At 40.7% G+C, this 27,578-nt stretch overlaps 1 protein-coding gene across 1 annotated transcript in view; it reads left to right on the forward strand.

The window, feature by feature from the left end:
- LOC113885222 (talanin-like) overlaps positions 1-27,578 on the forward strand; it is a 150,057-nt gene that overhangs the window by 64,274 nt on the left and 58,205 nt on the right. The gene's annotated exons all lie outside the window — the stretch shown is intronic.

The raw sequence follows: 27,578 nt of genomic DNA on the forward strand, positions 1-27,578 counted from the left end.
TCTAGGAATACTTTAATACTTTAGGTTCTGGGCATGTATAGCATAAGGCATAAAATATTCTTTGAGGCTCCTTCTTGCTTCCTCAGGTTATCTGACCAGCCTGTTAGCCCCTCATTCACTGGTCAAGCAGAATTTATAGGAGTTACTGCAGACAGATGTCTGAGAGTCATATCCACTTAATCCCCATCAAGGTATGACCTAGGTAGAACTGAGTTGGTGGCTGTTCAACCTGGAAAATAAAAGCACCCAGGAAAGGAGAGGACACAGTGGAGCTTCTTGCATCTTGACCTTCCCCCCAGCAAACCTTGTGGTGGCATGGGAAACTGCAATTCCTGGACATTTCTCCCCTGAATTTAGGTGATTTTCAAAGTATTAGAGCTAGAGCCAGTTACTCATCTGAGGTTTCCTGGGTGACAGGATCTGCCAACCTGCCCTGGCATAGCAGCATAGTGAGAATTGGCAAAGATCACCCATGCATTTTCCATAGAGTCAAGTTGGGTGTGGAGGTGTTCCTAACATTCCCATTGATCCAGACCAGGCTGGGCCTATACATAAAGAAAAACAAGGCACTTGAGTACTTATTACAAAAGAAATTAAGAAGGGAATTGGTGTACAGGTGATGAAGGAGTCAAAAGTCAAACATACAAGTTAGAAATTAGCAAAATAGACATGAAAACTAGCTCTAGGATGGAGAGACAAAGTATCGATGTGGTGTTCTTGGTGTGCAGGGTCTGGGGACTACGGAGCATCCTTCCAATGGTTTTGGAGCCACAGAGGACAACCCAGGGTGGCCAGTGATGCCACAAACAACCTTCAGTCCCCTGTCAACACTCCCATTTGCTGACCTAGGAGCCTGGGCAATATAGCCTAGATGTTTGGCCCCTTGTGATAACAGAGGGCAGCAGGAGAAGGATGAGAAATGAACCCAAAATAAAATGCTTGAGACTGGCACAGGGTGACAAAGCAGCAGAAGCCAGCTAGCTATGTCCCAGAGACCTCCACTGTTGGAAGAAGAAGAGTGGTGGGATCCCTGGAGACTGGTCTCCAAGATTGGGGGAAGAGAAGTAGCACTATCCAATGATTCCCTGACACTTTCCAGCTAGAGTGTACCATCATGGATGTGTACACATCGTGTACACTTCAGTCAAACAACTGATGGCCATCCAACATGTTCAGTGAGAAAGCACCAGCAGGCATCATCTGGGTTAAGAGAGCTACCTGTCAGAACAGCAGGCGTCACCAGCATCTGAGATCAGACCAGCAAGAAACCAACAGCTGAGCCCTGCTGAGAAATGTGACTCCACCCCAGCTGATCAATTTCCTTTCCACTCATATCCTCACCTGCAGGAGCACTTCCTGCAGTGGAAGTGCACAGGCAAGCCCAAGATCCCAGAGGGGAGAAAGGAAAAACTTTGAGAAAAGGATAAAAACCAGGAAATTGATGTTTTAAATGGGACAGTGGCTAATTATAACAACACTTGATCTGGATTGAATACTTGTTTGAAAGAGGCTATTCTAAACCATAAATGACTCACAATGTTTAGGATCAGACCTAATTTCATCATTTGGATGAAATTTAGTGAAACATTAGTGCTTTCATAAAGATAATTAAGCAGCTCGCACATAGCTGAGGGGTGACTATAGGCACACTTCAGAGATATTTTGGATTCTATTCCAGACCACCATAATAGAGTGAATATCAAAATATCACAATAAATAAAATGAGTCACACAATTTTTTTGGTTTCCTAGAACATATGAAGTTATATTTACACTATCCTTTTAGTCCATTACGTTTGCAATAGCATTATGTCTAAAAACCAATGTACATGCTTTTACTGAAGAGTACTTTATTGCCAAAAAACTCTAGCCATCATCTGACCCTTCAGTAATCTTTTTTGCTGGTAGAGGGTCTTGCCTCAATATTAATGGCTGCTGACTGATCAAGGGTGGCTTGCTGAAGTTTGGGATGGCTGTGGCAGTGTCTTAAAATAAAACAAGCCTGAAGCTTGCTGCATTGATGAACTCTTCCTTTCATGACAATTTCTCTGCAGCATTCGGTGCTGTTTGATAGTATTTTACCCACAGCAGGACTTCTTTTAAAATTGGAGTCAATCTTTTCAAATGCTGCCACTGTTTTATCAACTAAGTTTATGTAATATGCTGAATCTTTTGTTGTCATTTTGACAATCTTCACAACATCTTCGCCAGGAATAGCTTGCATCTCAAGAAACCATTTTCATTGATCATCCATAAGAAACAATGCTTCATCCATTAAGTTTTATCACAAGATTGCAGAAATCCAATCACATCACCAGGCTCCACTTCTAATTCTAGTTTTCTTGCTATTTTCATTACATCTGCACCAAAGTACTGAACCCTTCAAAATCATCCATAAGGCCTGGAATCAATACCTTACAAACTCCTGTTAATGTTGATATTTAATATTTGTTATTAATAACTGTAACCTCCTCCTTCTTCCATGAATCACAAGAACTTTTAATGGCATCTATAATGGTGAATCCCTTCCAGAGGATTTTTTATTTACTTTGCCCAGATCCATCAGAGGAATCACTATCTATGGCAGCTATAGCCTTATGAAATGTATTTCTTCAATAGTAAAACTTGAAAGTTGAAATTACTCCTTGATCCATGGGCTATAAAATGGATACTGTTATCAGGTATAAAAACAACATTAAATTCATTGTGCATCTTCATCAGAGTTCTTAGGTGACCAGGTACATTGTCAATGAGCAGTTATATTTTGAAAGAAATCTTTTTTCTGATCAATAGGTCTTAACAAAGGGCTTAAAATATTCAGTAAAACATGTTGTAAACAGATGTGCTGTCATCCAGGCTTTGCTGTCCCATTTATAGAGCACAGACAGAGTCAATTTAGCATATTTTTAAGGTCCCTAGGCTTTTCAGAACCGTAAATGAACACTGGACTCAACTTAAAGTCACCATCTGCATTAGTCCCTAACAGAGAGTCAGCCTGTCCTTTGAAGCTTTGAAGGTAGGCACTGACTTCTCCTCTCTAGCTATGAAAGTCCTGGCATTTTCTTCCAATGTAAGACTCTTTCATCTACATTGAAAATCTGTTGCTTAGTGTAGCTACTTTCATTAATTATCTTAGCTAGATCTTCTATGTAACTTGCTGCCACTTCTGTATCAGCACTTGCTACTTCACTCTGCATTTTTATGACGTGCAGATGATTCTTTCCTTAAACATCATGAACCAACCTCTGCTGGCTTCAAACTTTTCTTCTCAGCCTTCACAGAATTGAAGAAAGTTAGGTCTTTTTTTTAAAAAAAAAAGCCTATTTACTTATTCACATGTTTGGCTGTGTCAGGTCTTAGTTGTGTCATGCAGGATCTTTCACTGCAGCACACACTCTCTAGTTGTGGCACAGAGGCTCTCTGCTAGGGTTGCCCAGGCTCTGGAGCTTGTGGGCTCAGCAGTTGTGGCATGGGGGGGGCTCAGTTGCCCCATGGCATGTGGGATTCTAGTTCCCTGACCAGGAACTGAACCCACATCTTTTGCATTGCAAGGCAGACTCTTAACCACTGAACCACCAGGGAAGTCCCAAAAGTTAGGTCTTGCTCTAGGTTAGGCTTTGGCTAAAGGGAATGTTGTGACTGGTTTGACCTTCTATCTTGACCATTAAAATTTCCTCCATATCAACAGTAAGGCTGTTTCACTTTGTTATCATTCATGTTTTCACTGGAATAACACTTTTAATTTCCTCCAAGAATTTTTCCTTCACATTCATAACTTGGGTAACTGTTACAGAGGCCTAAGCTTTCAACCTATCTCAGGTTTTCACATGCCTTCCTCACTAAGTTTAATAATCATTTATATCTTTTGATTTAAAGAGTAATTCTTCCTTTCCTAAAGAGAGACATGTGACTCTTCCTTTCACGTAGAGGCCATTACAGGATTATTAATTGGCCTAATACCAATATTGTTGTGTCTAAGGAAATAGGGAGGCCTGAGAAGACAGAGAGAGACAGGGAACAGCCATTCAGTGGAGTAGTCAGAACACACACATTTATTAATTAAGTTTGCCATGTTATATGGGTACAGTTTGTGGTACTCTAAAGCAATTATAGTAGTGACATCAGAAACCACTGACCACAGAAAAGTTAAAGTGAAGTCACTCAGTCGTGTCTGACTCTTTGCAATCCCAGGGACCATAGCCCCCCAGGCTCCTCTGTCCATGGAATTTTCCAGGCAAGAATACTGGAGTGGGTTGCCATTTCCTTCTCCAGAGGATCTTCCCAACCCAGGGGTTGAACTCAGGTCTCCCGCATTGCAGGCAGACTCTTTACTGTTCGAGCCACCCACCAGGGATCATAACAAAAATAATGACAATGAAAAAGTCTAAAATATTGTGAGAATTACCAAAATGTGACAAAGAGACACAAAGTGAGCAAATGCTGTGGGGAAATGGCACCAATAAACTTTATAAACTTGCTTGATGCAGGGTTGTCAAAAACCTTCAAGTTGGTAAAAGCAATACAAAGCAAAACAAACAAAACAACAACAACAACAACAAAAACTGCAATAGCTGTGAAGCACAATGAAGCGCAATAAATCAAGGCAAGCCTGTATTCAGTCATTCTGACAATAACAAATATATATATACACTTCACCACAAAGGAAACACAGCTGTAAAGTAAGGATTTCATCACTGTAAACAGTGGTAGGTAACGCTAAAGAGCAGTGTGTGCAGGACAATGCTCAAGGACAACCTTCCTTTTTCCTCCTGTCAAGAAAGATGTCATGAAAGAAATGTATATTTGAGATTTTTTTATGGGTTAGGAATAATGACTTGACAGGTTTTAGAGAATGAAAATTCTAAACAAATGATGCTTCTTGGAGAAAAGTTCAGAGATTACAGTAAGAGGGAATGGGTAATGGGCTGTCAGAGGCATGTATTTATTAAGTTCTTATTTGTTGTTGCAATCTATCTGTGCTTTGCTTTGCTCAGATCTGGAAAACCATATTTCACCTTTGCCAGCTGAAGTCTTTAAGGTGTGGCTCATGGGGGAAGAATAAGGAGACTAAAAGGAAAGGGAGAAGCAATTTTTCTTTCTTGTTTGAATTTCTGTGTCTAGTCTATGGCATTTATCCTAGCAATAGCTGCTAGTTCCTTCCCCAGAGTTTCTTCTACCCTTTCAGAACTCCCTCAGAGGTACCTGCCTCAACTGGCCACTGCCCTCCTCAGTGGCCTTGGTCTTCACTCCCCTTCACTAAGCTTCTAAGTTCCCAATCATTCTAACCTCTCCCCTTTGTTCTCTTAGCTACTTCCTGTGAGCAAGACTTCTGTGATACTTTGGTATTCCCTCTTTGTATATTTTCAGTCCTCTAATACCTGTTTAATTCTTTATCAAAGTCTCTCTATTTAAAGAATTGGTATAATTTTTTGTTTTCCTGACTGGATGCTAATACTGTCATATGGAAGACAGGAGAAGAGGGCAAACCAAGATTTAACAAAGATTTAAATCAAAGCAAAAGAAGTGAGTATTAGAGTACCAAGGTGATTCAATGTATAACTGAGATAAACACGGTCATTTCATCACAATCAAACAACTGGGGCACTGGTAGATTTTTAGAGCAAAAGTAAGGGAAGATATACTGTGCTTGCTTTAATTGATGGCAAAACTCTGTACAACGTGTGCAGTTACTAAATTGTGTCTGACTTTGCAACGCCATGGACTGTAGCCCACCAGGCTCCTCTGTCCATGGAATTCTCCAGGCAAGAATACTGGAGTGGGTGTCACTTCCTTCTCTAGGGGATCTTCTCAACCCAGGGATCAAACCCACATCTCCTGCATTGGCAGGCGGGTTCTTTACCACTGAGCCACCAGGGTAGCCCAAAAATCTATATACCAAATTTCAAACCATAAGCATAGTTCTATAGCACATTTATAGTTGGGCAAATGGTTATAAATAGATATGTGTGTCAAGCACTCTTTTTGAACAATCTTTATGCAGAATCAAATCATTTACAAAATTCTTAAGATTTCCCATTGAACCTATCTCAAGGAATTCCTGCATACTGAACACACTGGGACAAGTGGGATTGTTCAGGGTCCTGCTTTGTCATTAACACAGTCATCAACCTCAGTTGGAACCCTTAGGAGCTTCTACCAATTGTGAGAATTATCTTAGAAATGTCCTAAAAGAGAAGACAGCCCCACGGCAATGCTATTGCTTGCTGTAAAGGATGCTGCATACATGCTAAGTCACTTCAGTCATGTACAATTCTTTGCGACCCTATGGACTGTGACACAACAGGCTCCTCTGCCCATGGGATTCTCCAGACAAGAATACTGGAGTGGGTTGCCATGCCCTCCTCCAGGGATCTCCCCACCCTGAGCTTCAAGAAGTGGTCCATCAGATCAGGCACCTTAGAGATCAGAAAGAGGCACCAAGAACTTCTGAGTAGCTGTAGGAGTTGGAGGATCTTCGGTGATCTTAGTAAATGTGGTCTCTGTGGGGCGGGGGTGGCAGAGGCTGGTGTGGACAGACTTCAGGAGTGACTCAGGGCAGCCTGTTGATGCATCATTTCATTAGAGCTTGGGAGTTGCTGCAAGGCAGGTGGGGAGCCAGATGGTGCTTGCCAATGCTGATCTCTAACTCTCATTGGCACTGACTGCTGTTATGTACAACTTGGTGCACAAACTGGATCTAATACGAGGCCTTGAAAATCACTCAAAACTCATTTTCAAATAGACTATCCTGCATTTTTCCCTTTACTCCTGGTGGTTTAATCCAGTTGATGTTCCAGAAATGTTGGTGCTATTCTCTCTTTCCTACTGCAAAAGGTGAAAAAAATGCATCCTAACACTACAGAAAGACAATTCCTCATCCAGGTTGTTTTCTGATGAAAGGCAGATGGATTTTCTCAGCATGTATAATCTTACAGAGAATGTAGCTTGATGGTTAATCCCTGGAGCTCTGAGGCTGAACAGGGTGGGGTTTAAATCCTTGCCAGGCCCAGAAAATTACTTATGGTCCCTGACCTGCAGTTTCTTCATCTTGATTGTAAAGGAGATGACACTATCTTCCCCAGTGGGCTGATCTGTTGTGAGAAATAATTGACCAAGCATCTAGCACCAAGCCTGGCACAGATTAGGCTTTTAGTCAATGAGAGTTCTTGTTAGTTATTTCCAGAAGCCAGTGTAAAAATTTTAGATTGCATAACTCTACACTCCAAAATTCCTTCAGAAAAAAAAATAACTATTGAACTCATTTTCATATGCTCTGGGAAGATTTGCAAGCAATCGGGAAATTTCTTTCAGAACAAACCTGCTGATTACATGCTAGTTTATCCCTCTCACACCCTCACAACAGGGTTATGGCTCTCCGTGCATGTCTGTGTTTAAAAGAATCTGTCTTTGGGGTTAGCTGGAAGAGATTACAGAGAAGGCAATGGCACCCCACTCCAGTACTCATGCCTGGAAAATCCCATGGATGGAGGAGCCTGGTAGGCTGCAGTCCATGGGGTTGCTAAGAGTCGGACACGAATGAGCGACTTCACTTTCACTTTTCACTTTCATGCATTGGAGAAGGAAATGGCAACCCACTCCAGTGTTCTTGCCTGGAGAATCCCAGGGACAGGGGAGCCTGGTGGACTGCCGTCTATGGGGTCGCACAGAGTCGGACACGACTGAGAGACTTAGCAGCAGTAGCAGCAGGAACAGATTAAGGCAATACCTCAGGGCAAAAGCCTCATGGCTTCTATTATCCTTGGGGTCTTCAGATTATACTTAGAGGTGCCTCAGACTGTAAAGAGGTACAGTGGGCATTTGAAAATTTCCTCTCCAGCAACTATTTCCCTTTCTTTCTACACTAACACTGATTTCTTAGGACCATTTGTTTGCTGATTTGTTTTCGGTGACCCATCCTCCCTGACTTTCACCCCCACAGGGTGTAAGATTCCACCCTTACCTTGTACGTAAGCCAGTGAGATCATAGCCCTTCCTGGTCATAGTGATTCTTATAAGGGTGGGTGGGCAAGCGACTTCAGTCGATCCAATATGGTGAATTTTACAAAGGACAGGAATTTGGGGGTCAGAATATTTCCTCTCCTCTAATGGGTTTGGCCTTGTAATGGGATAAACCTGGAGCTTCTAGGGGTATGAGGTGGAAATGAATCTAACACAGGAGAGGGCAGAGTCACCAAGAGAAAAACTTGAACTCTGAATCAAGTCAAAGCAAAATGAGCATCTTGAGTTTTCAATAACCAGTACATTCTCCATTAGGCTTAAACCAGTTCAAACCTGTAAACTGTCACTGGCAAGAGTTGTGACTGATACTGGAAACAACTTGGGAGTATTTGAGCCAGTATTCACCATGAGAGAGAAAATTCGGATTCTCCCAAAGCTACTACAGAATTTGTGACTGATTGCTTTCTTTCAGACACTACATTATATAAATCTGTCAGAGGAAATCCTCCATTGGCTGCCTCCAACAGGCAAATGGAAAAGAAAGCAAAAATTTAAGTGAAAAGAATTCACATAAATTCATAAGGCACTTCCCTGCAAACTAAACTGCCATGGTGTTTCTGCAGGGAAACTCTGAGAATAGCAATACACACAATAATAAAAATAACAATAAAGTTTTATATCCACCAATAACATCTCAAGAGAACTCAAGTATTTTCAGTTAGATGCCACAACTATGAAGAGGGGAGCCCTCTCCACATTCCTACATTGAGCAAAGTCTCTTTCTTCATGAACTGGAGGCTCCGGCTTTCTGAGGACCCCAAGTGATACTGCTCTGCAGCCTAGAAAGGGTTTCCTTGGTGGCTGTCCAGATGCTAATTGCCTTGAAGAGTAAATGAGTCATAATTTGTATCAGAGATGTTGCTGTAATTACAATACAATGAAGAAGCCAGAGTTTTTCACTGTTTTCACTTCAACAATAGACCTTGGATTTACAGGCTAGCGGCTAAAAAGCTAAATCAGCTACAGACTCAAAATCTGACATCCTCACCTTCTGTGTTTCTGCCCTGAGGGCCAGTCAGGTAAATTGTTAATACAGACTGGTCCCTGGTGGATTCCTACTGGGTTCTGTGTGAAGGAGCATCAAACAGCTTCTTTCCCCTGAATGCTATTTGTAACAGCTATTCTATGGAAGACAGAGGCCAGCCAGTGGCAGAGGTTTAAATACCAATGGGGGAACACATGTATACCTGTGGCGGATTCATTTCAATATTTGGCAAAACCAATACAATATTGTAAAGTTTAAAAATAAAAAAATTAAAAAAAAGAAAATAAATAAATAAATACCAATGGGATTCTCCCTGCAAACCCATCCATTCCCAGGAATGTACCTTTCTATCACATGACTACCTGGGAAGATGCCTTATCACAGCATAATTGATAGAGCAATCAATCTTTCTTTTTCTCTCTCTCTCTTCTCTTTTCTTTCTTCCCTCCCCCGCTTCCTTCTTTTCTTTCTTCCTTCCTTCTCTTCTCTCTCTCTTTCTTACCTCTTACCTCTGAAGAGTTTAGAAATTTTTTGGAAGGAATTGTGGAAGATAAAGAGTTAACTTTCTAAACTTCTATTTATAGCTTCCACCATCGAATTTTTTCCTTGTATCAGTTAGGGTTTTGTAGTTTCAAGCTACAGCTACTGATTCTAGATAATAAGCAAAAAAGATTCCATTGGAAGAATGTGAGATAATTCACAGATCTGAAGGGAAAAACTATAGAACCAGCAGAAAAGTTGAGAACCAGAACAGGTCTGGGACCAATTCAGTAGCTATGAACAGTATTTTCAGGGCCCTGCAACAACCATTTTCCTTCTTTGCAATAATTGGGCTTAAAAATCAAATTTCTGGGCAAGAGTGTTCCACAGCCCTAGGTTGGCTCAGCTGCCTCAAACTTAGGTTTCAGGACTCTGGCAGTTCCACCAAGACTGTTTCACACACAGGTGAAGGAATTCCCCAAAGAGTTTTATCCAGGAAAAGAAAAAGGGCATCTGGGTGGACAAAAAAAAAAACAAAAACAGAAGATTCCATTCATAGCACCTTTGATCAGGCTGCTTCCTCTACTGAAATGCCTTTCCTTACTGCAAGACCTACTCAGCCTTTTGAATCCAGCTCAGAAATCATCGCCTCCAAGCAGTCTTCCTGACTAATGCATATACCCTCACCAGCTGCTGAGTTAAGAATCTCAGTCTCCTGAGTTCCTTTCTCTTGTTACCTTTAAAACATTGGAGTATAATTTATCTGAGTGTCTGACTTCCTTGAGAGAAGAAAAAAAAATATTATTCAGTCTTCTATAGCACCTAACAGTAGGGATTCAATGAATGCTTCTTGGATGATTGGTTGGAAGGAAAATTGGACCAGGGAATGAATCTGACTCTTTACCAAATCTGGACTGTACCAAATTTAAGTTACGGCTTTTAAGTTCCATAAAAATTTTATGGAAAGACCTGAATCTTTTGGCCAACCCAATGAATATGTTTGCACTCAATAGCTCATTGTTCATCTCATCTCTTGCCATTCCTACATATGAGTGAAGATTATTATCATCATTCTTTCAAGTCAGGGAATGAAAATTGAGGTGTGGAGGTGTGCTATGTCCCTAAGTACCATTAGTTAATTAGCTTTTTGAAGATTATTTCACAGTCTGTCTTATGTAATATCTAATCCAAAGCAGATGCTAAGCAAACACACCAGATGAAGTTAATTGTCAGAACAATTCACCTCAAATAGCTGTTATCCAGCACCTACATCTACCTTCCAAGCCAAGAACTAATTCATCATTCATCAACTATGCTTTCCCATTCAAGGTCATCAGAAAATGCCCACAAATTTTTTAAAAATTTCCTAGGTAGTCTTCACGTGAGTGCTTCTGGGTTAGAAGGGGAAGGTGAATAAGACCTGGTTTGCTCCCATGTGCTGCAGATTTCAGGAATGTTGAGGAATGCTAACTGAAGTACAGACTAGTGAACAAGTTGCATCCTCCTCCATCCTCTCTGGCTGTCTTGAGCAGAGTAAGCATGCTTTTGACCCGATTCTCTTAGTTAATACCTACCTTAACAGGGGTAGGAAACCCAAGGAGTGGCCTTAATATCCTAAGTCAGGTCTGCTTTTACTCTAGGATGCTTTTGTACAAATAGAAAAAGGCACCACCTACTACACAATCAAGTTAAAAAATTGGCTCCTCCACAGGCATCTGAATTAGCAAGCACTCTGGTTGGATGTGGCCAGACAAGGGATGCAGCCCTGTGCCAGGGGATATAGCCTGGGAGTACAACATAGACCCTTTCAGGCCCTTTTGCCTCTCAGCCAGCCCTTTTGTGAAGGGAAGTGATACCCATACACGACATCCCTTATGTAGATAAACCCAGTCTTCAGCAAAGAAGAGAACATGACAAAGAGCTAAACTTCATATTGCAGATTCACAAGGTACAGTTGGAAACAAAATTGACCCCCGCACTTATTACCAATCTGGAAAGCTAATTGGAAAAGCTGTAGGGAAGGTCAGTCTCAGCATTAAGAAAGGGAGACAGTTCTTTTCCATTTGTTCTTAAATTTTAAAACATTAAACATAAGGAAATGTATACACATTTGTGTATATACTATCAACCACTTAGACTTAACAATAATATTTGATCATATTGGTGAAATTTTTAAGCCTTCTAACACCAAACCACTGCCTACTCTTTTCTTTCCTCCAACTCCAAATTGTCCCCTAGTTGATATTTGCCTTGTCTGGGCCTGTTTTTGATATTTTCACCAGGTGTTTTTACAAAGAAATAGAGGAAAACAATAGAAAGGAAAGACTAGAGATCTCTTCAAGAAAATTAGAGATACCAAAGGAACATTTCATGCAAAGATGGGCACCATAAAGGACAGAATGGTAGGACCTAACAGAAGTAGAAGAAATTAAGAATAGGTGGCAAGAATACACAGAGGAACTGTACAAAAAAGCCCTTAATGACCCAGATAACCATGATGGTGTGGTCACTCACCTAGAGCCAACATCCTGGAGTGTGATTTCAAGTGGGCCTTAGGAAGCATTACTATGAATAAAGCTAGTGGTGGTGATGGAATTCCAGCTGAGCTATTTCACATCCTAAAAGATGCTGCTTTTAGCGTGCTACACTCAATATGCCAGCAAATTTGGAAAACTCAGCAGCGGCCACAGGACAGGAAAAGGTCAATTTTCATTCCAATCCCAAAGAAAGGCAATGCCAAAGAATGATCAAACTACTGTACAATTGTACTTATTTCACACGCTAGCAAGGTAATGCTCAAAATCCTTCAAGTTAGGCTTCAACAGTACATGAACTTAGAATTTCCAGATGTTCAAGCTGGATTTAGTAAAGGCAGAGGAACCAGAGATCAAATTGCCAACATCTGTTGGATCATAGAAAATGCAAGAGAACTCCAGAAAAAAACATCTACTTCTGCTTCATTGACTATGCTAAAGCCTTTGACCCTGTGGATCACAACAAATTATGGAAAATTCTTAAAGAGATAGGAATACCAGACCACCTGACCTGTCTCCTGAGAAACCTGTATGCAGGTCTAGAAGCAACAGTTAGAATCAGATGTGGAGCAACAGACTGGTTCAAAACTGGGAAAAGAGTATGTCAAGAATGTACATTGTCACTCTGCTTATTTAACTTGTATGCAGAGTACATCATGCAAAATGCCAGGCTGGATGAAGCACAAGCTGGAATCAAGATTGCCAGGAGAAATATCAATAATCTCAGATATGCAGATTTCACCACCCTAATGGTAGAAAGTGAAAAGGAACTGAAGAGCCTCCTGATGAAAGTGAAAGAGGGGAGTGAAAAAGCTGGCTTAAAACTCAACATTTGAAAAATGAAGATCATGGCATCTGGTCCCATCACTTCATGGCAAATAGACGGGGAAATAATGGAAACAGTGATGGACTTTATTTTCTTGGGCTCCAAAATCACAGTGGATGGTGACTGCAGCCATGAAATTAAAAGACGCTTGCTTCTTGGGAATAAAAGCTATGACAAACCTAAACTGTATTAAAAAGCAGAGACATCACTTTGTTGACAAATGTCCATATAGTCAAAGCTATGGCTTTTCCAATTGTCATATTCGAATGTGAGAGTTGAGCCATATAGAAGGCTGAGTGCTGAAGAAGTGATGCCTTCAAACTGTGATGCTGGAGAAGACTCTTGAGAGTCCCTTGGACAGCAGGGAGATCAAACCAGTCAATCCTAAAGGAAATAATCCTGAATATTCAATGGAAGGACTGATGCTGAAGCTGAAGCTCCAATACTTTGGCCACCTACTGGGAAGAGTTGACTCATTGGAAAAGACCCTGATGCTGGGAAAGACTGAGGGAATGAGGAGAAGGGGGCAACAGAGGATGAGATGGTTGGATGGCATCACCAACTCAATGGACATGAGTTTGAGCAAGCTCTGGGAAATAGTAAAGGACAGGAAAGTCTGGCATGCTGCAGTCCATGGGGTTGCAAAGAGTCAGACATTACTTAGCGACTGAACAACAACAAGAGGAGTGTAAAATGGTATCACACTATGGTTTTACTTTGAATTTCCCTTATCATTAATGAGATTGAGCTCTTTCTTTTTCTGCAACTGTCCAGTTCATATTATTTGTCCATTTTTCTTGGATTATCTTTTTTATTGATTTGTAGGAATCAAAAATTCAAATTTTTATAAAGAATTATTTGTTTCTTACAGGAATTATAAATATCTCCTTTCAGTTTGCAGTTCATATTTTAACTTTGTTATTGTTTCTTTGTTGGTACAGAAGTATAATATTTCAACTTAGTCATATTTTAAAACCTCTTCTTTTTGGTATATACCCTTTGAGACATAGTTCCCTATGCTTAAATGTTCTCTGTTTTCTCCTCAAAATTTTAAACTTTCCTTTTAATATGGAGGCCTTAATTATATCTGGAATTTGCTTGTGTATGTAGTGTGAGGTAGGGATAATTTTTTTTTTCACAGCCAATTATCCCAGCACTTGAATAGTTCTTTCTATCGCTGAAGATTTGTATTGTCATCTCTGTTATGATCCAAGTTTCCATGTATTCATGAGTCAACTTCTCGGACCAGTCTGTCAATCTGTCCCTACTTACATAAATATCACACTCTTTCATTACTTCCATAAAAAGCAGTTTTTACTGATACCTGAAATAACATCAGTCTTTGGGAGAGATATGAATATCTCCAAGAAGGATAATGGTCTAAATCAATGACAATATTACATGTGTATCTTGCTTGGATTCCTTCCAATCTGTCAATCTATTGAGAGAGAAGCTCAGTAGATTGAGCTTCTCTCTCTATTACTCTAATTTTTTAGAGTAATAAAAATTACTCTAATTTTTTCCAGGAGTGGCCCTGAACAGAAATGCATTTGCCTAGAAATACGGCATTTCAATATAAAAATGTGCCACAACATTCTCTACTTTTATCACAAAATAATAACCAGAATCATAAATTATACTTATTGACACATGAGCTAACCACTTAATGTTAATTATTTTATTAAATCCCACAATATGGGTAATTTCCTTGAAATATAGATGAGAAAACTGAAACTCACAGAAGGGAAGGGACTTGTCCAAGGTCATACAGACACTAACAAAACTCAGCTTGTTACATTCCTAACTACTAGATTATACTGCCTTCCATGTTGTAGAATGTACTACAGTGGGATTAAGTACTTTTGAGGGGAGAGAGTGAATCTTATTTTACCATTACGTCCTCAACGCAAGCACTGTGTTAGTCATACACAAGAGACTCTCAATCAATATTTGTAGACCAGAATGAATAGATGCATGTTGGCTGTGGGGTCTGTGGTTTCTGAGTCATGAAAGGCCTAAGCGGTTTACTTACTAGGTTGGTGGGGAAGAATCTTCACCTTACTTCCTCTGAAAGCCACGCCAAGTCTCTCTTCTATTTACCCTCACATGTTGAGCTAGGTTATGAACACACAACAATGTACTTTCTGTATAGAATATTAGGAATCAGCAAATAAAATTGGGGATGGGGACACACAAAAGCCAGTGCCTGCTATACTTCCAGCTTGGGCATTTTCCAGAGGGCATTTCCAACCTCTAGAAACAATCTTCCCATTTCCCAGATATTTCAGCATCATTTGCTTTGGGTCTCATCAGAGACAATACAACCTTGCCTTCTCATGAGGTTGTGTGCTAAATCTGAAAAGCAGTTTGCAGCTCAGCCCCAAAGAGACGGCTGCAATGGGGATTCCCGGCCAGCACAGAGGCCCCTGCTGCTGAGTGGAGTTCCCCAACATGAGAAGTGAGTGGGCCACAGAACTCACTGGTCTCTGGGGGACTATCAGCACCATGACATCTCCCCTAAAAATCGTGGGGTTTTTTTGGAGGGGGGTGTCTGCAAGGTGGGGCTTATAGTATGTCAGGAGATGGTTTTGGAAGGCTTGAGTCTCTCCCTAGACCCCGCAGAATTAAATGGATTGATCAATGATGGTTTCATAGCAGGTAGGCTTCTATCTCCTCTCTCTTTGGATGAATCAGTTTACCATCTCTAAATTGAGCTCAAGCTCAACTTCAGAACCTACTCAGGCCCTATGCCATGGCCCTGTTTCAACTATAAGCATTTAGGAAGATTTCCATCTGAAATAGAAAGTGCCTCAGTGTTAACCTCTTTGTGTGAGGAACTCATAGCCACTGTTGTGCTCATTCACTTAGATTCTGGCATCGATTCACAATTCCCTGGAAGCTCTGTGCTTTCTCATGGCCTGGCTGCCTTAGAGCTCCTGCATCAGCCCATCAGTCTGGACCTGGCCAAGTAGATGCCACACTCCTTGCCAAGGATTGCTGCCTCATCCCCCCAAGTGCCACTATCTTGAGCATCCACATGACTTGATATGCAATTCCACGGCCTAAAGAAGATCCCTTACTTTTAAAAATCCATTCATCCTTTTGACAAATATTTCCTGTATACTTACTATGTTCTAGACATTCTTCTAGGCATTGGGATACAACATTAAACAGATAAAAGTCTCTGTCCTCAAAGACTTACATTCCAGAAAAAAAAGAGAGAAAATATTCACATAAACAAAAAAATTATATAATAGCCAGTAGTAATGAACAACAACAAAAAAATAAAGTTAGAAAATGAGGAGTAACATGGGGAGGGGGGTGTCACTTCAGATAAAGGGGCCAAGTAAGAAAGTAACATTTGACGGAGACCTAGATGAATGAGAGAGAAAGCCTCATGAAGATCTATGGGGAGAAATACCTGGCAAAGGGGCCACGGTGGAAATGAGCTTGATAAGACAGAGAAACAGAAAGTAAGCCAGGGTGACCTGAACAGGAGAGGGGAAGAGAGTAGCAGGAAATAAGGCCAAAGAGACAGGCAGGGGCCAGAGTATAGACTGTGTGGATAGCTGAGGCCATGGTGAAGCATTCTGATCTTACTCCAAGTGTGTTGCAAAACCACTGAGGATTTTATATGTTTTAAAAATCCGCATGGAGAACAGACTGAAGGGAGAAAGAGTGAGACCAAGAAGCCGGATGGGACTCTATGACAGCAAACAAGATAAGAGACAGCAGAGGGTAGACTGGAGTAGTGACAGTGTGAGTAATAAAAAGTGGTCATATCAGCATATACTCTGTCAGATCTTACTGACAGGTTGCATGGGGAAAGAGAGGAGTCAAGGATGGCTCCAAGGGCTTCACTCAGACTTGACCTAGTTTGGAAGTGTGAAATGAGAAACAAGCATATCAAGATATGCCCCTTATCAGCCACTCTTTTTGAAGACAAAGTCCCTTGGGCCATTAGACCTCAGCTGAAATCCCCAAACTATCCACTGCCATCTAACCCAAATTACAGACATCATCATAGGAATAAATGAAAAGTTTCATGCAAATATACCTTCCATGCATAAATTAATCCGGTGACAGTAAACTCCCAGGAGGCAAATACTAGGGATTCTGAAGCCAGTCTAAGGCCCCTGAACATCCAGAAATTAGATTTTTATTATGCATTAAAGGGGGGAAAGACCCTTGCTAGGCCTGGAAAATGTGCAGCACAGACATCACCTCCCCCTACCAAGCCCACAAGCCCATTGCTAATCAACAGTGCCCTCCCTATTCATTAAGACTGGATGCCACCTCACACTCCTTATCAACACGACATTTCACACAGCCACTATCAATTAGTTCATCAGCCTGACAGATGATTGCCATTCTGGCTTCTGATTTATCATACCAGTTTAGCTCTTTAAGATCAGACACATGTTTAGGTATCCTTGACAATCTGGGACATCTGGAACAGTTTTCAGCCACATTATGAATGGAGGAGGAAAGGAAATACAGTTATTAAGCTTTGACCTAAACATTTTACATAGTCTGTGTTGTCATGTTTCAGCAGAGCTCATCCTTTGATCACAGTGTTAACTACACCCAGCACACTCAGGCATCCTGAGCTCCCTAGTCATTTAACTTACCTCTGTGCTGTCCATAGCAGGTCTGCCATTCCTGAGTGATCCTGTATGCCTCACACCTTAGCTTACCTCCTTCCCAACCAGGACTCCCATTACCCCATTCTCCCTGCACATGATACTAGATGGAAACTGATTAAACCATCCATATACATTTAATCCTGACAAGACATCATCTCCTTTCCCACAAAATGATGCCTTAACCCAGCAAAATGGAGCACTCTGTAATAATACCTTTAAGAGTGCTAATAACAGGGATTTCTGGAATTGTGACAGAACTTCTGGGTAGAAAGGTATTTCAGGATGTGAGGGACATGAGGGGAGAAAGGGGTTTTAGCACTTTTACGAGCATGATACTGGAAAGGCAGAAGTCCACGTGAGTCCCCAGTCTATCATCCCATGCCATAAAAACTCAGTCCAAAATAAAGGAAGGGAATTCTGCTAAGAACCATTTTTAACAATCTTTGGGGCTGAAGGAAAATTAATATGCTATCCTGATTCTTCCAAATCTCTTCTACTAATTCTGCACTCAAATTCTAGGCATTATTTGGAATTGATTTCGTCCACACCAAACTACAGGATAAAGAAGCTCAGAAGGGAAATTTCTTAACCGTATATAGTACTCTGACCACATCCTGCCCAGAAAGGAAGGGCTGAGTTGTGGGTCACTGTCCAAGGCATCTAAATGCACAGGCCTTCTTGGTTGTTTATTTTATTTGGGGCCTATGCACTTGGACTTTTGAGAAAATTCTGTCACCATTATCAAGATAATCTTTCTTACTCTTTAGAGAGTTTAACTAACCCCACCCACACAAATAGAATGACTCACCCCAGAGGGGTCTGAGTTGGTGTCTGGTATGGAAGTGAGATTAAACAACTGCTTTAAAGAGCAATGTCCTAAATTATCCCTGTAGCAATTGTCTCTAAGAAAGGCCCAGAGAGAGGGCATCCAGATACTATTTCACAGATACATGAGACAAAGTCCCAGCAAAAAATAATGGCACACTCAAACTGTGTAATATGAGGAGAGTTTATGATAAAGAGACTCTTTTCAGAGGAGCAGTCAAGGTATGGGGAAACAAGGAATAGAGTAACCTCTGGGGCTAGCAATGGCTGGACTCCCCTGACTCTCCCTAGGCCTGAAGAGGCAATGGGAAGGAGCTGCTTGCAAGAAGAGAGATAATTGTGAGGAGAAGGTCCCTAACAGGAGGCAAAGGCTATGATTCATAGCATGGGGACCCAGATAATCCACACTGTCCCCACAGGAAGACAGTTAGGGGAATAAATACTCCAATATCACTCTTATCTGATTGCCAGATCCGGCTGGTACCTCCAACTGACCCATTACAACAGGAAGCCCAGCACAGGAAGCCCAGGGCAAGAAAGCAGTCCACAGATCAGCCTCCCAGGGCACAGAGCTAGGAGGAGAAGGCTGAACCCTGAATCTAAAAGGGAGTAATCAGAAGATATGCAGCAGATATGCTATAATTTTATTACATAACTTGTTTTTTTTCTTTCCAGATTACCCAACTATTTCCTTAAAAGAATGTGTCTAAATCCAGGGTGAGAAATGGTTTTTATTTTATATGTCATTTCCAATCAATGGGTCATACCTTCCTTCACCATCTAGTTGAGGACTGGAAGGTCCCACTGCATTTAGCAGAACTAAATGTTGTGTTGGTGAGTAATGTCTACCAGGGACACTGGAAGGGCAAGGTGCAGAGAAGTCCTCATATTAATATAAGCCAAAGTAAAAGAGGGCTTCCCTGGTGGCTCAGATGGTACAGAATCTGCCTGCAATGCAGGAGACCTGGGTTTGATCCCTGGGTCAGGAAGATCCCCTGGAGAAGGAAATGGCTACCCACGCCAGTATTCTTGCCTGGAGAATTCCATGGACAGAGGAGCCTGGAGGGCTATAGTCCATGGGGTTGCAAAGAGTCAGACATGACTGAGCAACACACACACACACACATAGCAAAATGAGAAACTGAGATAATTATCCAGATAATCTGGTTTAAAATAAATTTATCCAAAATATTCCCTGTAAGTGTATGTTTATGTATTTACATATATAAATTCGATCTATCTGCTTTCTCCAGTCAAAAATATTTTTGTGAGTATTGCATACACTTTATCATGTCAGCTTCTAAAACCATGAACAGTTGATAATTCTGATTTTATTCTATTTTTATGGCTTTTATGTTGACATGTTCAAATGGCATCAGTGATCTTATGAAATGACTTGCTCCTTTTATATTTACTCTCTAGATGTGCACAGTAAAATATGGTAGTTGTGAGCCATGTATAACCACTTAAATTTAATTAAAATTTTTAAAACAAAAATTCAGTTCCTTAGTCATATTTGCTACATTTCATCTACTTAATAAGCAAGCACATACTGGACAGCACAAATACAAACTTGTTCTATCACTACAGAAAGTTTTATTGGAAGGTACTGATTCAAATCGCAAGGCTAATTTTTGGACACAATGAAAATGATGGGTCTATGAGTACTGCTCAGGCATTTCAATAATCCCATTATATCAGGCAACAAGCTAAATGCTTTAAAAACATCACCTCATTTATTGCTTTTGTTTGTTCATCTTTTGCTGTGAGACCACTTAAGATCTGCTCTCAGGAAATTTCAAGTATACAATATGATGTTATTATCTATAGTCACTGTACATTAGATGTATTTAGATCCTTAGAACTTCATCTTATAACTGAAAGTTCACACCTTTGAACTACATCTATTTTCCCCTCTAATAGCCCCTGGCAGCCACCATTCTATTCTCTGTTTCTATGAGATTGGTTTTTTCTTCTTCTTTTTTCTAGATTCCGCATATAATTGATACCATACAGTACTTGTTGTTATCTGGTTTATTTCACCTAACAGAATGCTCTCCAGATTTATCCATATTGTTGCAAATGGCAAGATTTCCTTCTTTTATAGCCAAGTAATATTCCATTATATATACTGGAATACATATATCCAATAAAATCCATCATATATATGTGTGTATATTTATGACATCTTTTCTATCCATTCATCTGTTGAATTCATAGATTGTTTACATATCTTGGCTACTATGAATAATAGTGCAATGAACGTGGAAATCCCTGATCCCTTCCCTCAAAAGAAGGATAATCAGATAAATACAGGATGTCCAGTTAAATTTGAATTTCAGATAAGCAACAGACAATTTTAATATAACTTTCAAAATGTACCTCATGCAAATAGATTCAAATATTATATGGGACATCATATACTAAAAAAGCATTTCTTTATCTAAAATTCAAATTTAACTGGATATTAAGTATTTAACTTGTTAAATCTGAAAACCCTTTGTCAAAAGGACTCATCCTCTAGTTAATAATATAAGATGTGACCACATGGGCCATTAGTGCTACCAGGAAGACCATACTAAGAATACAAGAATGGTACAGTTTAGGGAGTACTAGGGGAGACGCTGGTGACACAGGCCTGGACAAACTCTCCCCCTTGGCTTCTCTCTGGCTACCCCAATTTACACAAGCAGGCTGTAACTGAAAGCACCCTGGATTTGAAAGAGAAGATCTGGACTTATACCACTGACCAGCTATGTGACTTCCAGGAAGTCACTAAGCTGCTGAGTACCATTTTCCTTTCCCATAACTGAAAAACTCAGAATCGACTTAAAAAAAAAAAAAAAAAAGGAGGAGTCCTTATGTACTTGGGGATTCATATGAAACACACTCTGAGAAAAACTGCAATCTTCCTGTAGAAGATTCATCTACTGTCCCACCCTTCTCTGCTTCCCATTGCTGACAGACACTGGCTTTTAGGCATGAGTCAAAAATTAATATGCCTCATCCCTCAGAATCTTCTATATCCAGGGTCAGCATTCTTCTTCTGTAAAAGGCCCTACAATAAATATTTTAGGCTTAGCAGCCCATCTACTTTACAAATTATAAACCATTTTAGACTTTTCAAGTTTCTGTTGTAACCACTCAACTCTTTCATTATAGCCTAAAAGCAGCCAAGGATGATAGATAAACAATCAAGTGTGGCTGTGTTCCAACGCAACTGTACCATGGACACAAAAGTAGAATTTCATATAACTTTCATGTGCTATGAAATACTATTTTCCTTCTCACTTTAAAAAATCTTATAAAATGTAAATAACCACTTGTAGCTCTCAGGTCAGGCAACAAGAAAACAGTCAGTGGGCCAGATCTGACTCCTGGCTGGGGTTTGCCCAGCCCAGTTCTATGTAACTGAATTATTAATCCTGATAAACATTTCACCCTGGAGGTATGGCCCATCTTCTACTATTTGTGCCCTAAAGCTGAGCTGAGAAACAGTGGGTCTGAGATCTTATCCAGCCCCACTCTTTGCTGTTAACTTGCAATGTGAATCCAGAGAAATTATGTCACCACTTCCTATCTTATCTTTCATGTTTTTTTCAAAAAAAAAAAAAGGGTGAGGGAGCATTATATTTAGCAAGCTGCTAAATAAAGTCGTTGGGAAATACAAATGAGGTAAATAAGGACAGACACTTAGCAGGCTTGGTCCAACAGTTGAATAATATTGAAAATATATGGCAAGGGAAATAGAGAAATCAAATTGCTTTCCTTTTAAATTTTCCACCACGATGTTTTTACTTCATGGAAAGCAGAGCATGGTGTGAGATCATTTTTCCCTCACACACAATTCACTTTCATGGAGTTTGTAAAAAAAGGAGAAGTTTCTCTCAACAGAGAACCTCCATGTCTGACTGAGCCAGAAGAAAGCATTTTCTCATGAAAGCCATTTCTGTCCCTCCCCTGCTAGTCCCCTCTCTCCCCACACTTCTGCCCACCCCTATCCCAGCTACTCTGAGCATATCCCAGTTTTTTGAGTTATAGAGAGGCCCCACCCTGAATCTTTTCTCCTGCAGGATTGTGGCTAACAAATACCAAGTATATGGCAAATCCAGGAATCCAAAACAAACACATTACTTAGAAATCATTGTTGTTGGATAAAATGAGATTAGAAAGAGAAAAAAAATTATTTTTTATTCTTAAAGTAGAAAGTGCCAGGTAAGCAGTGATAGCCCAAGCAGAAAGCCCAAGTATAGAGAAGAAAATGCTTGTTTCAATAACCCGGGAACTTTTTGCTGGTAAGACATGGCAATCAACTTTAAGTGACAATCCTAGGGAGTTTAGAAAAAAGGGCCCTCCGGGTGACATGAGGGGAAAAGATCAGGATTTTATAGAAGTAGAAAGCATCCACCAGAATGGAATGATAATTAGAGATAATTATAGTCAAGTATAAGGGTGCCGGAATCCGAGTATCTACCCAGCAAATACAGTCGAACCTCACTTTTAATCACTTCAAACATGTCATTTTTATTTCTTGGCTGGTGAATCTTTCACAGACAAAAGACAATCTAAGTGTATCTACAGAGCATTGCAGTTCAACAAAGGTCAAGGAAAGTAAGAGGTGCATCTGCCCTAGAGCCTCCCATTCCTTCTCAGATCCTTAAGTTAGTGGCTTAAGAAGAGCCACGCAGAGCACAAAAGGGACCACCAGGCCTCAGGACCTGGTCTTGCCCCTTTTAAGCCAAGTAAATGTCAGGACATGAACTGATTGACCCTCAGTTCCTTTACGTGTAGAAAGAGGATCATGCTCTGTTCTACCTAACACACAGCTTAAACAGCATGACACATAAAAAGGGCTTCGAAAATTATAAAAATAAAGTGCTTCCTATGATTATTATTATTAAAGAAGGAATAGTTTGAGTCAATTGCTAAGCTATTGAACAGCTGCTTCAGTTAATTGAACAGATGATTTTAAGGGTTAATAAGCACATGTCTTGGTCATCACTTAGGCCTAATGAGTCAGCACTCAAGAGCACGAGGCCCAGATCATGGGCTGCATGGGACCAGCTCATCTGACTTGAACAGCAAGAGCTTCCAAGTTAAAGAAATCTGGAATTGAATCCCTTTTCTACCCCTAATTCACTAGGCAAGTCCCTTATCTTGTAGGAGTCTCACATTCTCCAACCCTAAAATTGGGACTTGAATACTATCTTGAAGTGTTGTTGTGAAACTAAGAAATAACACAAATAATCTCTGGTACATAATAGGTTTTTCATAAATAGCTATAAGTACTGTAGGGACTTCTCTGTTGGTCCAGTGGTTAAGACTTCCCATTCCCAACGCAGGGGGCTCAGGTTTGATCCCTGGTCAGGGAACTAGATCCTACATGCTGCAACATAAATAGGGATAAGTACTATAAAGGAAGAGACAATAGCTTTAACCCTTTCCAGCTATTTTACAAATGCATGTGGAGTTTGCATATGTGAAGCATACACTCAAATCTATCCTATTTCTTGAAGAAAAAAAAAAAAGTCAAAAAGGAATGGCCCATTGATGATGGTGAAGTGAAGTGAAATGAAAGTCACTCAGTTGTGTCTGACTCTTTGTGACCCCATAGACTGCATAATCCATAGAATTCTCCAGGCCTGAATACTGGAGTGGGTAGCCTTTCTCTTCTCCAGGGGATCGTCCCAACCCAGGGATCAAACCCAGGTTTCCAGCATTGCAGGAGGATTCTTTACCAGTTGAGCCACAGGGGAAGCCCAAGAATACTGGAGTGAGTAGCCTTCCCTTCTCCAGGGGATCTTCCCAACCCAGGAATTGAACTGGGGGCTCCTGCATTGCAGGCAGATTCTTTATCAACTGAGCTATGAGGGATGGTATTTGCACCTAAAGTGAGCACATTATAAACTGACTTCTTCCAGTTATATTTCTTATTATAATATAGTCCCTGAGATACACCAAAGAAAAATTTGATAATTTGACCTAAACTGGCGATAAGGCTGCCCCATGCTCAGAAATGCCAATCCTCCCCAGGCCCCAACCCTGTCCCTTATCTACCATAGTGAATCCTCTCCAAACTTCTGCCTCACTTTGCCCATATATGCAACCCAACACACTAGCCAAACTGGACATCTCACTACTTCCCAAAGTCACCCTCTGCCTGGAAAGCCTAACACTGTACTAAATCAGATACCCCAGAAACAAATGAGACACTGAGCTTTATGTGCGACATTTGGGGAGCTCTCAGGAAGACTGTGAGAAGGCGAGGGGTGCAGGACTGAGCAAAGGGAGAAGTTAAGCCATGATGAAGTTCCACAGCTGAGGGCTCAAATGATCCCACATGACACTCTAGAGCGCCAATGGCCCTTCAGGGATGTCGTAATTGTATCCAGGGGCTGTGCAATCTATCCCACATTGACCAGTCACTGCAGGTGTGATTCCCTCAGGGAGGGGGCATAACCCTTAGCAAAGGGCAGTTCTCAGAGAGGGACACTGAGACCTGTCAGCAGTCAACCTCCTCGGCAGCTGGGCAATGTGGGTGTTCTGCTGGAAGGGCTTCTGGGCAGCCCTCCACTACATCCACTACCCAATTTACAAACTACTGCCCAGTCCTCAAGGTTCATACTCACCACTGGCCCACCATGAAGTCCACGTTGGACTGACCCTATATTCTCTCTTTTCATACTTGAGATACAGCCACCACAGCTACAAGATACTTCCAGGTGTCTCTTCCATTACCACTGAGTTCAAAGGTCACAAAGATCAAAACATACTTGGTACTACTCCAAATTTCAGTGAATGTAGAGAATAAGAAAGTTATACCCCTTAAACATATGCAGTGATGTGTGTTCTTATAGTTGAATTTCCAAGATCTCAGCACATTTAAGCATACTTAATTCTTCTTAGTCTGGTTCCTCATTTTGTTTATAGGAAAAAATATTTCATTGGTAATGATACAATTCTATTCTTACACAATATCCATTGGGGTTTTCATTTCCTTTATTTGCTGAATAATTTTTCTTTATAAAGTATTCTCTTGAAAATATAACAAGAAGTACTATATACTGAAAGGAGACAGACTAGACGAGCTTGGTCAAATTAATAAGAAATCTTCCAAATTACACAAAAGTATCAGGCATAAAGAAAATATGATTACAAAGAAAACTCAGTATTCACTGTGAGTATACCTATCTGGCTCCCTTTAGAAGTGAAGAAATGAAGATTGGTGCCATATTAATACTATCAGTTCACATATTGAAATGATTTATTATATTAAAAACATGAAAATGGTTGTTTTGCAATAAATAGGTCACATGAATGAATAAAAATGAATAAGTGAGGCCAAATTCTTCTACCAAATGGAATAGATATATGTGTGAAACACATAAGTCTATTTATGTCTATTGTCATTGTTGCTTAGTTGCTAAGTCGTGTGTAACTCTTTCGCCACCCCATTGACTGTAGCCCACCAGGCTCTTCTGTCCATGGGAATTCTTAAGCAAGAATACTAGAATGGGTTGCCATTTCCTTCTGCATGGGATCTTCCAGACCCAGGGATTGAACCCATGTCTCTTGCATTGGCAGGCAGATTCTTTACTGCTGAGTCACTAGGGAAGCCCAATTATGTTCATATACATTTATATATATAATAAACATTATATATACATATGTAATAAAATAAAGTATGCATTTATATTCAGTTCAGTTCAGTCGCTCAGTTGTGTCTGACTCTTTGTCAGACACTGTAGCATGCCAGGCTTCCCTGTCCATTACCAACTCCTGGAGCTTCCTCAAACTCATTTCCATCGAATTGGTAATGTCATTCAACCATCTCATCCTCTGTCGTCTCCTCTTCCCACCCTCCATCTTTTCCAGCATCAAGGTCTTTTCAAATGAGTCAGTTCTTCGCATCAGGTGGCCAAAGTATAGGACCTTCAGCTTCAGCATCAGTCCTTCCAATGAATATTCAGGACTGATCTCCTTTAGGATTGACTGGTGTGATCTCCTTTCAGTCCAAGGGACTCTCAAGAGTCTTCTCCAACACCACAGTTCAAAAGCATCAATTCTTCAGTGCTCAGTTTTCTTTATAGTCCAACTATCACATCCATACATGACTACTGGAAAAAACATAGCCTTGACTAGACAGACCTTTGTTGGCAAAGTAATGTCTCTGCTTTTTAATATGCTGTCTAGGTTGGTCATAGCTTTTCTTCCAAGGGGCAAGCGTCTTTTAATTTCATGTCTGTAGTCACCATCTTCAGTGATTTCGGAGCCCAAGAAGATAAAGTCTCTCCCTGTTTCCATTGTTTCTCCATCTATTTGCCATGAAGTGATGAGAACAGATGCCACGATCTTAGTTTTCTGAATGTTGAGCTTTAAGCCAACATTTTCACTCTCCTCGTTCATTTTCATCAAGAGGCTCTTCAGTTCCTCTTCGCTTAGTTATTGATATTTCTCCCGGCAATCTTGATTCTAGCTTGTGCTTCATCTGGCCCAGCATTTCTCGTGATGTACTCTGCATAGAAGTTAAATAAGCAGGGTGACAATATACAGCCTTGACATACTCCTTTCCCCGTTTGGAACCAGTCTGTTGCTCCATGTGCAGTTCTAACTATTGCTTCTTGATCTGTGTACAGATTTCTCAGGAGGCAGGTCAGGTAGTTTGGTATTCCCATCTCTTGATGAATTTTCCACAGTATGTTGTGATCCACACAGTCAAAGGCTTTGGCGTAGTCAATAAAGCAGAAGTAGATGTTTTTCTGGAACTCTTGTTTTTTTGATGATCCAATAGATGTTGGCAATTTGATCTCTGGTTCCTCTGCCTTTTCTAAATCCAGCTTGAACATCTGGAAGTTCATGGTTTACGTACTGTTGAAGCCTGACTTAGAGAATTTTGAGCATTACTTTGCTATCGTGTGACATGAGTGCAACTGTGCTGTAGTTTTAATATTCTTTGGCATTGCCTTTCTTTGGGATTGGAATGAAAACTGACCTTCTCCAGTCCTGTGGCCACTGCTGAGTTTTCCAAATTTGCTGGCATAGTGAGTGCATTTATATTACTTTACATGTATTTATATATGGCTTCCCTGGTGGCTCAGCAGTAAAGAATCTGCCTGCAGTGTAGGAGACACAGGTCTGATTCTTGGGTTAGGAAGATCCCCTGGAGGAGGGCATGTATTCTTGCCTGGAGAATCCCATGGACAGAGGAGCCTGGTGGGCTCAGTCCACAGGGTTGCAAAGAGTCAGACACGACTGAAGTGACTA

This window comes from Bos indicus x Bos taurus, chromosome 28 (assembly GCF_003369695.1).
Source record: "Bos indicus x Bos taurus breed Angus x Brahman F1 hybrid chromosome 28, Bos_hybrid_MaternalHap_v2.0, whole genome shotgun sequence".
Taxonomy (NCBI): domain Eukaryota; kingdom Metazoa; phylum Chordata; class Mammalia; order Artiodactyla; family Bovidae; genus Bos; species Bos indicus x Bos taurus.